This window comes from Poeciliopsis prolifica, unplaced genomic scaffold (genome assembly GCF_027474105.1).
Source record: "Poeciliopsis prolifica strain line A6 unplaced genomic scaffold, Auburn_PproV2 SCAFFOLD050, whole genome shotgun sequence".
In the NCBI taxonomy this organism is placed as follows: domain Eukaryota; kingdom Metazoa; phylum Chordata; class Actinopteri; order Cyprinodontiformes; family Poeciliidae; genus Poeciliopsis; species Poeciliopsis prolifica.
In genome coordinates, this window is record NW_026562425.1 from 1,648,378 (window position 1) to 1,665,102 (window position 16,725).

A 16,725-nucleotide genomic window follows, 5' to 3' on the forward strand; every position below is an offset into this window, starting at 1 on the left:
TGCTTACTGATCCAGATCAATTACCAGTTAATATTAAGTTATTGTTCCAGTCAAATTAACAATTTAAATGACAATGAATCACATATCTAATTCATTCATATTTCGAATCCATTTTTCCTAAAATATCTTTTATTTTTAACATATTTGCTACTCCACATCATGGAGCCAAAGTAACAGGACTTGTCTACAAAAATTAGACAATTGAATAGGAATTGTGTTGACATTACAATCACATTTAAGACATTTAATCTTTTTATAAAAATATTATTTGGTATTAAACACCACAATCTATGTTTAATCCAATTCAGCTTGAATATCATATTTTAGCCCCCTCCCCCCTGATTGTTTAGTACTTAACAGACGTCATAGAATGTAGAATAAGCTTTATTATTTTAAGGAATAATTTGTGTTTATTTTCTGTTGCTACTTGGTCTCCATCCCGTCCCGGTGGCGTTTTCGTGTCTAGTCTGCGCCCCTCCCCCCACTTTCTGGTCTGCAACATTATGCGCCGTGACGCATGCGCGCCATGTCCGCCCTGATGCAAATGCCACTGCGCAACCAGTTCAAAGCTGACTCATTCACACAAAGAAATGGCGGGCATTAAATGACAACTAATGCCAACCACTTAGTTACCGGTACTAGGCCTAAAAATAAAAGCAGCAAACGTCAACATGAATAAACGTGTCCACTGTTTAGCTCAAGCCGTCATCTTTCGAGAAAGTTCCTACTGACCGCAGCGGAAAAGATGACGTCAAGCGGCCATTCCTGTTTTCTCCCTCTCCTTCCCTTTTAGTCCGATTTACCTCGTTTAAAATCCACTTGAAGGCGTTTAACATGCCGCTAAATCGCGAAACGCGAAAGCACAAATAACACTGCAAGCATTAGAAAGCGCGGAGTTACTCACAGCTTCCACAAAATATCACTTAAATCGTTTGACACATACCCATCGACTCTGTCCGGCAGACGGAGACCTTATAAGCTCGGTGGGGGCTCGGGGTGCCACGTGACTCAAATCGACCAATGAGAGCACGTCTTGCATGTTTTGCTAGGCTTTTCTCGGAGCGGACGACAGACGAACGGCTGCGATGTTTTCAAAAGCAGCGATGAACGTCACGCAGCCGTAGGCTACGGTTAACGTACAAGATTTAGAAATCAACTGTTAAAATCGCGCACCACTAAGTAAAAGCAGGACGCGAATGAGTCGGTAGGAGCGTGTGACTCGGTTTGAAGGTAAGCGCAAAACTGTTCTTGATTGTTTGGATTAGAAATCCTTGTTAGCCGTCTGGCTACGTTTACAGCGAGCAGGCTAATGTAAGAGCTAACTTGACGTAAACTGCGTGCGAAAATGAACGTTTAAGTGTTTGCGTGGGCTCGGTATAGTTGTACGCCACGTGCCTTCCACACATTGAAGTAGTTTATGACACCCAAACAGCCCGAGACGTATTTTAGGATCCGCTCATGTACCAGCGAAGCGTTGTGTTTGAAGCGAGGGTTCAGGGAGCAGATAGGAAAATGTCGGAGCGAAGCAGCTGGGTTAGACCCAGTCAGTCAGTGAGGCAGTGACGGGCTGGAAACGCTGGGGAGGGGGAACTGTGTAAGGGCAGCGAAAGGGGCTGCAGTGGGCTTTTGTCTCGGAACAGGAGAGGGTGTCTGCGTTGATTACTGCCGTTTGAAATATTGTTTTTTGTTTTATTAATTTTTTTTCACCTCACTGGCAGCCAATGGGAATCATCTAAATATTCAAATGTAAACTTAACTATGGTCAAATATATTGTTATTATTATTCATTGCAGGTTATAAGCAATAAAAGAAAAGGTTGGATTGGTGAATTCATTGCTTTCTTACGTTGGTTTCGGTGTATTGGAAGAAAGCGAGAGCGGCATAAATGTTCCCCTGAAGTGGGTGGTGGTGTCTGCAGTGATCTCGCCGCCGTTTATTTACAATCAGCGCTGGTTTTTGAGATAATCACCACCAGGTCTAGTGTACGATGTAATTAGGATTTATTAATACACACACACACACACACACACACAAGGAAGTTGTTTCGTTGAAGTAATTAGGAGCCCGATTCTCCAAGCCGGTGACTCTGACATCTTGGGGGGGATGTTTGTCTCCTACAAAAGCTGTCTGTTTTTTTGTTTTTTTTTTAGATGACGAGCAATCTAAAGGCAGACAAGCTAAAAACAAAAATGGATAAATGGTAAACATCTATTGTGTTACACAGTATTTCATAAAGCTTTTAAATTGTACTTGCATATATAAACACAATTACTTTAAAAGTTCAATAAAATGCAAAGTAACATCATAAAATGCACAGGATTATAATTTTTCTCTTTAAAAAATGAACAGTAATATCAACTATTAAAGGTTTCGTGTAAACCAGAGGAAGCATAGACAAAGATGACTGCAGATGCAGCTGCATGAATGAGGGTACTTGTTCTTTTCATTGTCTTAGAAATACAAGGACTTGATTTCCACTGTAGTCTGTAATAGTGACGCACCATTCAATTATTAGGTTTTTTTTGCCCTTGATCGGCAGGTTATTAATTGAAAACCGGGATTTTGTTTTAATTAAAAAGAAACCTGTGAACTCCGTCATCTTTGGTTTATAAACGCATCAACAATTCCCTTTTTTACGTTTACTGTAAATCCGATAAAGGTCAGCGACTTGTGCTTAAATGCCAATTATAATTCCTTTTTATCTTTTCGTCTCCAAACAACCACAGGTACCTCGGAGCCTTCAGCACATTTTTAATGTCAGTGTTTGTTTGTTTCATGTGGTCGTTAAATTAAAATGAGAATGTTTATATGAGTCAAAGTCGTTAAAAAGAAAATCTGGACTGACAGTCGAAGAAAACCAGAAATTATCTGTCATTCGAAGCTTGACTGATGCATCTGGAGACTTTAATGATTAAAAGCTTTAATTCTGACATTACCACAACATTTACTCAGGATTATAAAACATTTATGCTCAAAAAGGACATTCTTATATTAAGATATAAACAGTGTAAATGCAAAATGTGTTTTTTTTTTATTAACGGGGGAAAAATAGCTATTAACACCAACCTGATTTGATTTAAATATTTTTGATGACTTTGTAGTAATTGTGGTGTATTTTATGTTGGTGTGAAGAAATTTTGGCACAATTTTCTTTGCTGAATTGAATTAATCAACCAACACAAAAGGGTTTCTGAGTAGGCCGATCCCTAACCTTTGCATTGTTTATTTGTTTTTGTTTGACTCATGCAGCTGGATTTGCTTGTGTGGTTTTGAATGTTATCCAGCTGTATAAACCAAGCACTCTTCAGCTTAAGGTTACAAACCAATGGTCAACATTGTCACATTAATTGGTTATCCTAAATGCAGTTTTAGCTTTTTCTTTTAAACCAGATGTAACAAGACATCTTCCAAAAAGTTCTGCTTTTATCCTCTCAAGATGTTTTTGAGATCATAAAGACGCGTTTTGGTTTTTTATCAGTGATGGGTTTGTCCATGAACCTCCCAGGGATGGCAGATTTGACCCAGTCTCTTTCTCGTTGTTGACTCATAAACTCCGACCTTGACTTAGGCTACTGAAGTCTGATTAAATGTTCTGGTGTTTTGCGACCTCCTGGATGAATCATCAGTTCTCTCTTGGAGTATTTTTCAGAGATTGGCTTCTTCTGTGAAGATCTACCATGTTCCATGCTTTTTAAATTTGTAGGTAATAACTCAGATTAGCATCCCAAAACCTCAGAAATGGCTTTGTAAACCTTTCCAAAGTGATGCACGACTGTGACTTTCTCCACATTGGGTTTATTTGTTTCGCCTACTTCATGTTGTCAGAAAGCTTTCATTTCAGTTTTTTGGCAGTAATCAGGCCTGGATGTGGCATGTAAATCTTTGTTTTTCTCACTGTAATGAAGTAGGTGATATGATACCGTTTAAAGAAACAGAATCAAAACATGTTGACAATATGCAAAAGCAAAAAGATCTTTATATAGTTTCCAAGCCACATTTAGTCCTTTTCTGCTTTAGGATTTCATTATTTTATGTGACAAGAGTAAAGTTTACCATGGTGGTGGTGTTGGATTTTAGAATTCAAATGTATCGCCTAATTTTGCTAATAAATCCCAGATTTATTTGGGATTATTTTATCTTTCTAACTAACTAATCTGGAGAACTTGGACTAGTGACTCTAATTGATATTTAATTCAAATAGAAATACAGACAATGTTGATCATATTAGGTTGTTCACCTTATTAATAGCAAAGTAACAAGTACCATTGTGCTGCTTTGGATGTAATTACTTTAATGTGTTTATAATAACCAGCTCATGGTGGATTTACTAAATACAAAGCCTGATTCTTTTCAAAACATTTAGACACATTAAAGAACGGTTCTAATAAGCACTTTGTTTAGACACCATTGACAGATTCTTCTGAATGGGTCCTATTATTCTCATATAAGAATAATGGCGCTTCAGATGAAAGGACTGTTTGTACAAAATGTGTTGATGACGATCTGATTGCATTGTTGTGTGGTGGGATTTTCAGGCTTTTGTTGATGTACCAGTTTATCCGCTTCATAAAATATACATTTCAGGGGTGTGTTGCAGTCTAAGATTTCTGTACTGCTGGATGAGGAGACAAAACGTTGTTGGTTGCACGCCAGTGAGCGAAAACTCCCACAATCAATGTACCATCAAACTCTTGATTATTATTATTATTATTATTATTATTATTACTGATGGAATGAAACTTAAAGCACATTCATTTGTTTTAGATTTGACTTGGATGCGTTTCTCTCATATTCAAATTTGTTTTTAGCACTTTCCCCTTTAAGTAGTAGGTGATTGGGACGTTTTACCAATTTCATTTTTAAATTTGCTTCAACATTTTTAGTCTACTTGAATTTTTTTTCCTGATATTTACTGAAGAGCTTTAATAATTAAAAAAAAAAAAAAAACGTTGAAAATATTGTTTCCAACGTCAGTGGTAATTGGTGGTAATTATTTAATATAGAGACTTTCTGAGAGGAGTTGTATTAAAACGACTTACCAGGAATTTAAAACCAAGACAAAATGATTGCGTTCTGATTTTAATTTGTATTTAACATCCGTTTGTTATAAATTAGCACGGCTTTTATTAATAAACAACAATCTCCCTGGTAATTATAAATAATTTCCTTATAACTCTGAGATTTCCTATATTATCCAGATCCATGTCGAATGATAAAACTGAGCAACATTGTTGACCTCTGTTGAGCGTCCTTGTTAATTATTTTAAGTCCAGTGCTCATTTATGTTTACAATGCAATTGGAGAGAAATATATTTGAAATATTTTATTTTCAACCTTTAATGTGGAAGCTACACTGCTTTTTACTTTTTTTAAAGCTGGACAAGCTGGACCAGTGGATCAAAATGTAATTTAGTACTATATATAAATCTATTAAGCCTCGATTTTATATTATTAATTTATGGCAAAGTAAGAAATACCATTCTGCTGTTTAGTAGTAAAAAAATATTGTTTTTTTTTAATTAGATTTCTATTTGAAAATGGCCATTAATGCTATTTTATTATTATTGGAGTCAAAACTTCTTTTTGTTCCAAAATACAAGTTTCTCCTCTGGTATTTTGGAAGGTCTCCTTGCCATCACCCTAATCAGGTTCATATCAATAATATTACTTCCAGGTAAGAAAAATATGTTGCTAAATCTGCCATGGGTAATTTTAATTGGTCAAATAGACTTTGAAAGGATGGTACATTAAAAGGCAACACCTAACAAAATATTAATATTGCAATAACGATTATGATTTGAACTTGAAATACTCGTCAACAGACAGGGATGAATTGCAGCCAGTAGTCAAAATAACATGAGTATACTGGTTGTAAAATGCTGTTAAGCAACTTGAAGACCACAGGAAAAAAAGTAATATATACATTAGCACCACATAGCAGAAATACACCCATGATCTGTATTTCAGTTTAAATTTCGGTTTTTAAGAATTTCAGTGGTACTTTGTATCCGTTGTTTACTCCGGAATCTCCCCTTTTGACTCCTGTTACCGCATTTTTTCAGACGTGATGTAAACTCACAGTGTTGAAATGCCTCCACTTTCGTTTTTTTTTTTTTTTTTTACAGTACTTATCACCTCTGGAGGCTTTGGGTCTGGCAGATTCAGTGCCGAGGCCCGGCCGTCCATAAACCAGCGCGGCTCTCTCTTGCCTCGGCGCTCCGGGGTCATTTGGGTCGGCTGGAAGTCGGAACTTCTGTCAGTTTTCGATTAAAACCAGCTGCGTGTTGTTAGGTGACTGTGAGGCCTGTGAGATTTTAAAATGCGCCGTCCAAGCCAGTCCTTCTTGTACCTTAGCCGCTGACCGTGAGCGGCGCACGATTTATTGACTCCTCCGACTGTGCAGGCACCGTGATGAATGTTGTAATTAAAACGATGTAGCTCGAACACGTCGGATCCAGATGTCTTGTACAAACGGTGTGTGTATGTGTGTGTGCTTCAGGAAGGTTGGTGATAAGATGCCTTTATAGTTCAAACTGATTGAGACTCAGAGGTCACATTGTAACGATGATGGTTGATAATGTTTGTTGTTTCTGCTCCACAGATCAGGACCAGCCAGTTTTTCCCTAATTTTTCTCTGATCAGTGATCAGATCACAATAGCAAATCTTACTGGGTGATAAATTGTTCCAGAATTTATTGCGATAAACAATAATATTGTTGTTTTTCAAGTAATGCAATGGTGTAATGTAATGCTGTTTTGTACTCGGATGTCCAATATGATCAAACCATCAATGAAACACATTCTTGTGATTGGAGACTTTTAGGCTGTTAATTTATACTGAATAATGTCTGATATTCCTAATTCAAAACTACAATATCTTTAGCCCAGGTCTTCATTGGGTAGAATTGTTAGAAAAGGAGTCAAAATCAGAACAAGCAGGTTAGAAAAACAGAAACCACAGGTGCACATTTTCAAAAATAATGCTGTTTTTTTTTTTTTTTAAATGGAGCATTTACTAATTTTTCAACTGAATAATATAATTTTAAGCAGAAACGATACTGAGTAGGTAAGTTTCAAATTTTGTTGAACGATAAGTTGTCCCAGAAATAATTGTGATAAACAATAATGTTATTCAAGACCATTTTCAAGCAATACAATGATCATAATGGCATAATAATGCAAGGGCACATTGTCAGAGATCAATAAACTTTATATTTTATTGAAAATTTAATGCTCGAACTGGAAGACATGTTAGATATACAAAATAAATAAACACAACTGCAAAAACTAATAAAATGGGTCTGGTTTCCAATCAGTTTGATTGGAACAGTACGAGAAGTAAACACCAGGCAGATGGAACAATAATTCTTGGATACATTTACCTGTTAAAGTTAAAGCTCCACATGTTGGACTGGTGTTTTTGTAAGCTGGTTGATATGAAAAAGCATGGAGACTTAACATGTCTCTCAGGAGACTGGAATATCACTCCATCAGTGATCAATCGGGTCTATCAATGCTCATGTTTTAGTCGGTGTGCATTAATCAGATGTCTGGTAAGGCATGATTTTCCCACAAAGCCTCGACCTCTGGTTGGTTGTGCTGTCTTGGTCATAAAAGCACAAAACTGCATCTGATTCATCAAATAAATTGCAGATTGAGGTTCCTGACCAGATTTTCTGATGTTTCCATAGATGGTTATCACAGTGGGAACCCAGTTTTAGAGCGTGGTGATGAGCACGGCTTTCAGTGAAACATGTCATTGTGATGCTGCTACTGAACACATTGATGTCTTTTAATTGCACTTTTCCGCCAGTCTTTGTAAGTTGTTGCATATTAAACGTTTACATCAAGAATGGCAGAGAAACAAGTCGACTTTGCATAAATGCTGCCTTGAAATTTCTTCACCAACCAAATATTTCATTCAGGTACTCCTTTGCTATTGAAATACAGCACACATTTAATTATTTTAGGATATGATTACAATTTGACTGGATGTTATATTGACAAGTAGGCCTGTCACGATAACAACTGTTTCTGGACCATAAATGTTTCCATAAGTTACTGCATTGAACGATAACATTGTTGTTTTGAGACCATTTTCAAGCAATACAACGGATAATAATGAGATAAACATAATCAAATTTCAATAAACGTTAAATTGAAATGAACATTTAGCACAGGAAGTGGAAGACCTTTTAAAAAGCCAAAATAAATAAATAAAACAACTGAAAGGACAAATAAAATAATTCATTTGTTTTGTTTTTCTGTAAAACGCACTGTGTTGTTTACAAATTTGCTTTCCAAAGCTGCTTTAAGTACTTCAGTTGTTTGTAAGTCATAAATTTATTATTTTAGGATCATGATGTTTGATAGACGATAAATTGTCCCAGAAGTTATTGCGATGAACAATAATATTGTTTGTGACCATTTTCAAGTAATATTTTTTTATACTCGAATGTTCAAACGGATGCCTGTATTTGGATAACTTTAGGTTACTATTTTATGCCAAATAATGCCTGATGTCTCTAATTAGCTACAATCTGTAGCACGCTTGCATTATATTCAAATTACAGATCTCTAATCCTGTCAAATTTTGCTAGACAGCAAAATTTGACAGGATTATGTTATACCTAACATAAACAATAATTTTGTCATTTTGAGACAATTTTTATGTAATATGACAGTGGAATAATAATGCAAGAACACGTTCTCAAAGATGATTGATTGATTAATTTCAAACGAAAATATTACATTGGAACTGGAAGATATTTTAAATATCCAAAATGTCAAACTGTGTGTAAATAAAACTGCCTTATCAAATCATTTCAAAGCATTTTTGCAGGAAGTAACACGCCTTTAGTTTTCTCTGAGGCTTTGGACACTTCCTTTGTAAACACTATATTTGTCTCACATGTGAGTCAAGAGACTGCCACTATTGATTGATAGTTGATTGACAGACAGTCCAGGATCAATTTCTGCAAGCCAATTTATAAAAATGGAAAAAGTTTTTGGGAATTTTGAGAAATGGTAAGAAAAAAACCAAACAATGGATCTTATTCAAACCTGTGCACATTTTTCTATTTACCTTAAATATAATTGAATGGCAACATATTCTTTTTAACCATTAGTTTAGTTGTTTTACCAGTGGATGTACGGACTATATAGTTGATGTTTGTGTGTTTTATGAATCAAAAATTGTTGTTTCACTTCTCATTACTTTACATGGTTTAGTTTGGCTAATGTAGAAATAATCTGCACCTGAATCTTTCTGGATATCTCAGTCAGTTTCTGTTGAGTATGTTAAATTAATTTGATAAATGATGTAGTACATCGGTGGATTTTTATTTTCTGACTTGAGTGTTTTGCTCTACTTTGCTACAATCATGCTGGTGAACTTTGATTGTAGTATTTTAGTTCCTGTCGCTCCGGCAGCAGCACGAACCAGACCGCAACGCCCATGAAAGCTTTGAAACAGAACAATTTTTAAGTCAAGAAAAAATACATTTTTACCACGCCATGAGTATGATTTGTTGGTAGGTATAATGAAGCATAAGCATATATTTTTGGGAATTTTCAAATTTTTTCCTCTAATCCTCATCCAAACTGTTCCATACTTTTACTTCCCTGGACCAAAATGCACATTTGTTTTAAAGTATTGTGCAGTTTTACTTTTATAATCACTTGAAGTGATGCAACTATTTGTACCACTTGAGCTTAAGACAAAAACTTTGTAAATTAATTTGCAATAATCTTTCTGGTTTTAAACATAACTCATAGCATGTTTTAAATTAACAGAGTTAATTTAATTTCAAGATATTTGATCGAATAAGTAATTTATTAGTGTGGTCTCATATAAAATTCTTATAACTTTCTTTTGTTTTGCAAACAAACTTCTGAATAAGTCAAATATTTGAACAACAAATGAAGAATAAAATGTCTGGATTTGAGATTCACTGATCCAATATTAATATCTGTATCGATTCTGAAATATAAACAACTGTCAGTCTAATCCTACAATTTGTGCTCTGATTGACGCCATTCTTCATTTTTTATTTTGCAATATATTATTAGTAAATGCACTTTCTGAAGCATTTGAAAGAAGGTTTGTTGCTGCTTATTTTTGTACGTGTTTGACCAGTGACATTTTCCTGTTTGTTTTTTATTACTAATTTTGTAATGGCTGTTAAACTCCTGATTTTACTGACTGAACAAATGAAAGTTGTTTGTCCAAGTATTCAAGTGTGACTGTACTGGTGCAGAAATGTAAAATAAATGTGTAATTTGGCATATTTGTGTCTGTTTAAAACATTTTAAGTCCGTCTGCACAGTTTTTCTGTATCTAAACATCACATATCGGTATCGGAAGAGAGAAAAGTGGATCGGTGCATCCCTAGTGAAAGTCAGTCAAGTCAGAAATATTGTCACCGATGTGACATCTGTTAAGGAGTGGATTCTATCTTGAACATTTCTGATCACAGCTTGGAGCCTCAAGTGATCCGGGTTCCCAAAAGAATCACATTTTTCTTTCTAATTTCAATCACACTATGAAAATTACATGAGTGAAGATCTGCAGTTGCGTCAGTGGCACGTGCACTTCAGGAAAAATCCTCAGACTGGTGCAGTGAGGCAGTACTTGCACCTAAATCTGAGAGGTTTGCATCTAAAATAGCCCTTTATACCGAACATGAACACAGACTGCTTCCATACACCACTTTGTATATGTGCAGCTGTAGACTATAGCATGGCCTCTATATGTAATATCCTCTGGAGTCCAGACAGAGTGTACGGTAATCCTCTTAGTGAGATGGTATTGACCCAGGTGCTATGATGCAAATGCAGCCAGATAAGCTCAGACCATTTTCTCCCTGTGCACGTTTGGTTCTCATCACAGCGGGAGTAATTCTGGGTCCGGCTTCAATAAAACGGATCAGAGAGTCGGCCATGCTTCCCTGCTTGTGTGTTTCTGCAAAGTGCAGAAATACACGGCTGTTACGCAATCAATTAGCTGCGTGTTTACATGTGCCTGAGAGAGAAAGGAGAAGGAATTTCAAACGTGCTTCGAAAACAAACCGCCGTTGTTTGCTTTGCCGTAGACGTGTCTTAGAAAATGACTGTTTGATTTTAATAATTACTCTGCAAATTCTCAGAAGAGAGTCTTTAAAAAATTTGCCGTGCAAATGTTGGTGATGAAAACAAGAAGAAAAGCATATCTGAAACTAAAGGAAATAAGTCTTGAAAGTCATTTTCGTAAGGTATCACCAAAAGTTTCTAGATTTTATTTCTTATTAGGCAGGTTTGAAATCCTAAATTTCTGACAGATTGAAGGATATTAATATTAGCAGTAGGAGTACAGCAATTAAAAATGACAATATTTTGTTGGACATCATATCCCAAATCTAAGCAGTCACATTTTATATTTTAATAATATATTTAACCAGATGGATAATCTCTTAAATATCTACTAAATGTATATTTTATGGGCTGGAATCCAAAGCTGCAGCTAAGACTATTTTACCAATTTATTCTGATGATTAATTGCTTAAAAAATGGCACATTTTGCAGATTTTTCATTTAATCCCTTAATATTAAAAACATGTAAAAATACAAATAATTCACTTACCTTTTCTAAATGAAAATAAATATTTTACAAGAAAATGCAATAACATGGCAGATCAAATGTAGGGCTGTTTTTTGTATATATATATATATATATTTTTTTTTTTTTTTTTTTTTTTGTCAATTAACCGATTAATAATTTTTACATTTTGTTACAGTTTCAATCAGGTGAAACTAAAACCGACCCTTAAGAAGTCTTTGGTTGAATATATTAACTGGTAAAGAAGGTTTTGCACCTAAAATGTAAATTTTTTTTCCAGCAAATATTCTGTTCAGGAGTCTCTATGCTCCAGTTAACAATTAATCAATTACTAAATTAATTGATTAATCCGATTAAATCGGAGTCAGGGAAATGAGTCAATCGTAATTGATGTTTCATGCACGTTTTTGTGGTATTTTGCAACACTACATGGCGCAACAAATATAATCTTGATCATATTTAATAAAAATAAAAGTCCTGAATTAGTGTTTGGCAATGACTCAGTATGAGGTTTAAAGGGCTACGCTTTTAAATTGAAGCCATCTTGCAGCATTTCTTTACCAATAATGAGTCAAACCTGAAAAAAGAAAGTCTTTCCTCTGAGACAACACTCTGTACGCAGTTCCTCTTTTATTGCTTTGAGCAATCAAGCCAGGCTCATATGTTGAGGGAAAACCCCAGAAACGGTTTTCTGCTCTCACCGTCAAAGTTGTAAAGTGTTGACTAATACTTTTTTTTATAAGAGTAGCCGAACTGAAATGGTTTTAAAGGCTTCTCTGTCGCTCTAATTTGGTCTGTTTGGACAAAACAAGCCGCTTCCTCTGCTTTCAACTTGCTCATAAATTCATTTTGACTTCAGCTGAGGCTGAGAAGTTACAGGTTTTTGTTTTAAGATAAACAAGCGTCCAGCCGATCCAGACTGTTTACTGCGCCTTCAGCAGGCCCAGCCAGCCAGTTTGTGTGTTGGCGGGTGGAGCCTGAGATTACGCAATGCGTTCAGTGGGGCCTTTGTCAGCGGCTGAACGTTGTTTTTAATGTATCTCAGAGTGTAACGGCCATGCATCGCTTCTGCAGGCTGACGCTTTGACGACTTGTGACCTTCCCTGCTAGCATGCTAACGTAGCGTGGTGACCAAAGGAACGGGAGGAGCTTTGTTTGGGTCCATTTTTTAAATATTGTTTCAAAAGGCTTTGAAGAGATTCCCTTTTTATGAATGAACTGTGGGCCTGTTGGATAAGGATGGGAGAGAAACAGCGATGGGTGTTGGTTTGTTCTCCAGTCTGGAGCTGCTTTCACTTTAAGCCAAAGAAGGCAGTCGCATCCTGTTTACATTGGCTCCGTTTGTGGCCATGCTGTCTGACGATGAGAACGCTACTGCCCTATTTTGGATTTATAAGATTTCCTCTCAGTGGGAAAAATTATACATGTGCTTGTTGATGGAGGAGATGCACATTACTCTGACCCTGGGTTATTTTAGGACTTGTATTTCACTACTTTCTGCCAGCAGGCTGTCATTATATTATAATGCTGAAGCTCCTGAAGTCTTGTCTGTGCATGTTTTCACACCCTTTTTAAACCAGTCATATCAAGCATGTTGGTATCTAACTGTGTTGCATTTTTGGATATTTTTTAGGTGGAACAAATAACAGAATTGTTATCTGTTGTGGTGTTTTTTCATGACTTTGACTTTTATTTTTTCCTGCACTTTTAAGGAAAGCAGGCATGTTTCCAAATCTTTGTTTGTAATTTGATTTTTGGAGAATTTCTCCAGATTTTTCTCTCGATTGTTGGTGTTGGCGGCGCCATGTTGGATCCGCTTTCAACCTGTTTTCTTCCTTTTTCTGGAGTTTTGTCCGTAAGGTGGTGGTGTTTTTAATATTTATTCATTCTGGTTTTGATGATATGATGGATAACCGTGGAAATAAGGTGTTTTTTTTGTTTGTTTGTTTTTTTCACAACTTGGAGCAGCTGATTAGCTTTCCAAAAGCTCAAATTATAGATGACCTACGATTAAAATCCCAGAGGATCTGGAACATAGGCTTTATTGATGTAGAGGTAGTTCAGACTATCTCTTCCCAGCTTTCTAATCTGGATTTCAGAGATTAAAAATGGAGTGGCAAAAGCAAATTAAGTGGATTAGCAGTGCTGGCCACAACTGTCATCCTTCAGGACTTGTTGCTGTGGAAAATCGTCTCTCCTGATCGGATATTTACCTGTTAGGAGACTGCCATGCCATCAGAGGCCTCTACAGATTAGTTGTAAGACTGACTGCTACTGGACATCATCAGCATTCAGAATGGATCCTCTGATAAGAGTCGTAGCAACATTTAATTTCCATTTGAGATGAATAAAGTAATTTTGAATTGTATTGTTAAGAGGCCAGTTGCAATAAATCAATTGATTGCACAATAAATTAAAACAACTCGATCATTTCCATGTTTCTGTCTCTCTAACAAACAAATTTTGTTTGATTAGTCTTCAGTCTGTTGCTTTGGCCCCAACCAGAGTCTTTTTAATTAATGTAATTTATAGTTTCTCTTGTTTTTGTCAGATATTTAAAACGTCTTCTGGTTTGTGTTAAATTTTAAATAGAATGTAACATTTACTGATTTGTGAGAATGTGTTTTTGCATTTTACATGACTGGAAAATGGTCTCAAAGCAACAATATTATCGTTTATCACAATAATTTCTAGGTCAATTTATTGTCCAGCAGAACTTATAATTGCAGGCCTAACTTGTCAACCACCTGGATGTTTTAACATGGCTGTACTGATTAGTTTAATTTACATTGGGGTAAAACATCAATTGTTGGAAAAACCCAGTGTCCAGCTACCTCTTAGTCATGGTCAGTCGTTTGGGGAATTCCTTCCTCGTCTCTTTCACATAAGCCTTTATAAGTAGACGTGACCTTTGCTATGGTGCTTTACAAAGTTCAAAAGGGTGTTTTGTTTGAGCTGCATGAGTCTTTGACTTTTTTCACACGTTGGTTTCATGTTTTCATAAATGGAGGATTGTGAGAAAGAAACTTTGAAACCACAGATCTAGACTGGTTTACTTCACCCTCTAGTATCAGCAGTAAGAAATTGTTTGTATTCACCCTAAAGTGGCCTTACCTTTCTGCCTTTGTGTCTACAGTGGAGCAGAACTTAAAGGTAGATTTTTATTTTTTTATTTTTTATCATTATTATTATTTTTTCAAAGTATCATATCTTTTTTTTAGATTTGGATCTCATTACAATGTCAATCCCTCATCAAAAACATACTTGGAGTTGTTTTGATTCTTTGATGCATGTTTGAGAAATCCTTTAATCTCCATGGGAGCCAATCAGCTGTGGGAAACGCCAGGGCTTGCGTAGCTCCGCCTTCGAGGCACGGCTCCTCCTCTGAGCTGCAGTTTCCAATCTTCCGCCTCACAGAGCAGCCCTCCCCCAAAACGCCGCCACTCAGCTCCTTCAGACTAGCCATCAGCAATTGGTAAACACCTGCTGAGCTCATGACTTCCTGAAGGCGGAGTTTCAGAAAGAGCAGGAGTTCTTAAAGAGACGGAAGCATTAAATTACAAAGTAACGTTTCTTCAATATTTGATATTTGTAGCATTTTGGTGACACCTGAAGGTAACATAGTTACTTGATTGTTCTATGAAATGGTACAAAGTGCCTGGAGAATATACAATTCTGTGCCTTTAAAAAATAGAAGTTTTGCAAACGTTGTACTTTATATCAGTCATAGGCCCATATCAGGCGAGTTGTAGCAATATCCTTGGATTTTTATAAATATAAACAACATTCAAGTATTTGAAAATTATGAAGTTAGTCTTTTATTTTTTTTAGAACAACCTGGAGCTACTGGCCAAAGGACGCATTAACCATCATCAGTTCACACCTGGGCACCGAAACAGTTTCCATCCCAGGGGCCCCCGTTTTTCTAAATCTGGCCCTGAGCATGTTCTGTTGTAAATTCCTGTTTTAGTATCTTGGACTCAAGATTCTTCAGTTTCAAAAATGTTTCATATTTGTGATATTTCTCAGGTTTTCTGGCTCTGAAACACATCTCCTCTGTTAAAGAATACACTGATATTTATTATAGTGATATTACCGCAGGAGTAAAAAAAATTCAGCACTCCGCTGTTATGTATTTCTCACATTTCATGAGTCACAACAGATCGGCGGTGATTGGTTCAGTCAGGAGCTGGACCCACGCCTCGGCTCTGACCTTTGCTCTAATCCCTCGCTGCCTCCCTCCCTCTTCTTTTAACCTATAATCAGCAGCAAAAGCTTCATTGTTCACATCCTGTGCTTGGGTATCAGATCATTAACCTACATTCAGAGCAGCGTCGGTCGGCTCCTTAAGACTTTCAGACTCTCTGACCGGTTAGATGGGCGTGTTCCAGCGGCGAGGTTAACCCTATCTCTGCGTCGTCGCGTACAAACATTCAGCCGTTTTTATGATGCTTTAGATTTATGTACAAACCATGTGTGGACCCTCTCCCTGGTGACACAGGCTGTTCCTGTTTTTTATGGAAGCTTTTAAGTGATGGATAAGGCTGTAAAACTGTTTAACTTTCAGTTTTGTGTCCAGAAAAGAAAGTAGGGTTCAAACTATTTCTGGGATGTGAAACAGCTTGGAAGAGTTGCTCTGCAAAAACACAAAATCCTACCAAGAATTTTTGTCTGTCAAGTGGAAATATCTTAGTACCCTTGAAAAGAGACAAAGCTAACTCGAAATTAACTTTTCAGCAAGAAATATAAGCTTGTTTAAGTCAGTAAATCTTGAATATAGATTTTTAAAAAGTAACACTGACTGACTTTTTATGCTAATATCTTAATATATTTCCTGACTGTGTTCGTAAATTGGCTTAAAACAATCTTAGATGTCCTGCTGAATAGTTACTTGAGCTGTTTTTGTTTTAATTCAGGTGTACTAACATATTTGCAGGTGAAACTAGATACAGCTTTGCAAAAAACGAAGAGCCCACTGCACTGAATCCCATTGAAAACCTCCAGGTTATTCCACCAAATATTGATTTCTGAACTCTTCCTGGGTTAAATCATTAGTTTTGTTGTTTACAAATGAATATGAACTTGTTTTCTTTGCATTATTTAAGGTCTGACAACACTGCATATTCTTT

General features: G+C 36.3%; 1 protein-coding gene across 3 annotated transcripts in view; it reads left to right on the plus strand.

Annotated features, from left to right (window-relative positions):
- Positions 1 to 1,037: 1,037 nt before the first annotated feature.
- ankrd12 (ankyrin repeat domain 12) overlaps positions 1,038 to 16,725 on the plus strand; it is a 58,227-nt gene continuing 42,539 nt past the window's right edge. For 2 of the 3 annotated variants that reach the window (XM_055058282.1, XM_055058283.1), the window contains exon 1: positions 1,038 to 1,230. The gene's annotated coding sequence lies outside the window, so the exon portion shown is untranslated. The remainder of the gene's footprint in view (positions 1,231 to 16,725) is intronic. The other variant, XM_055058284.1, reaches the window with a different exon arrangement.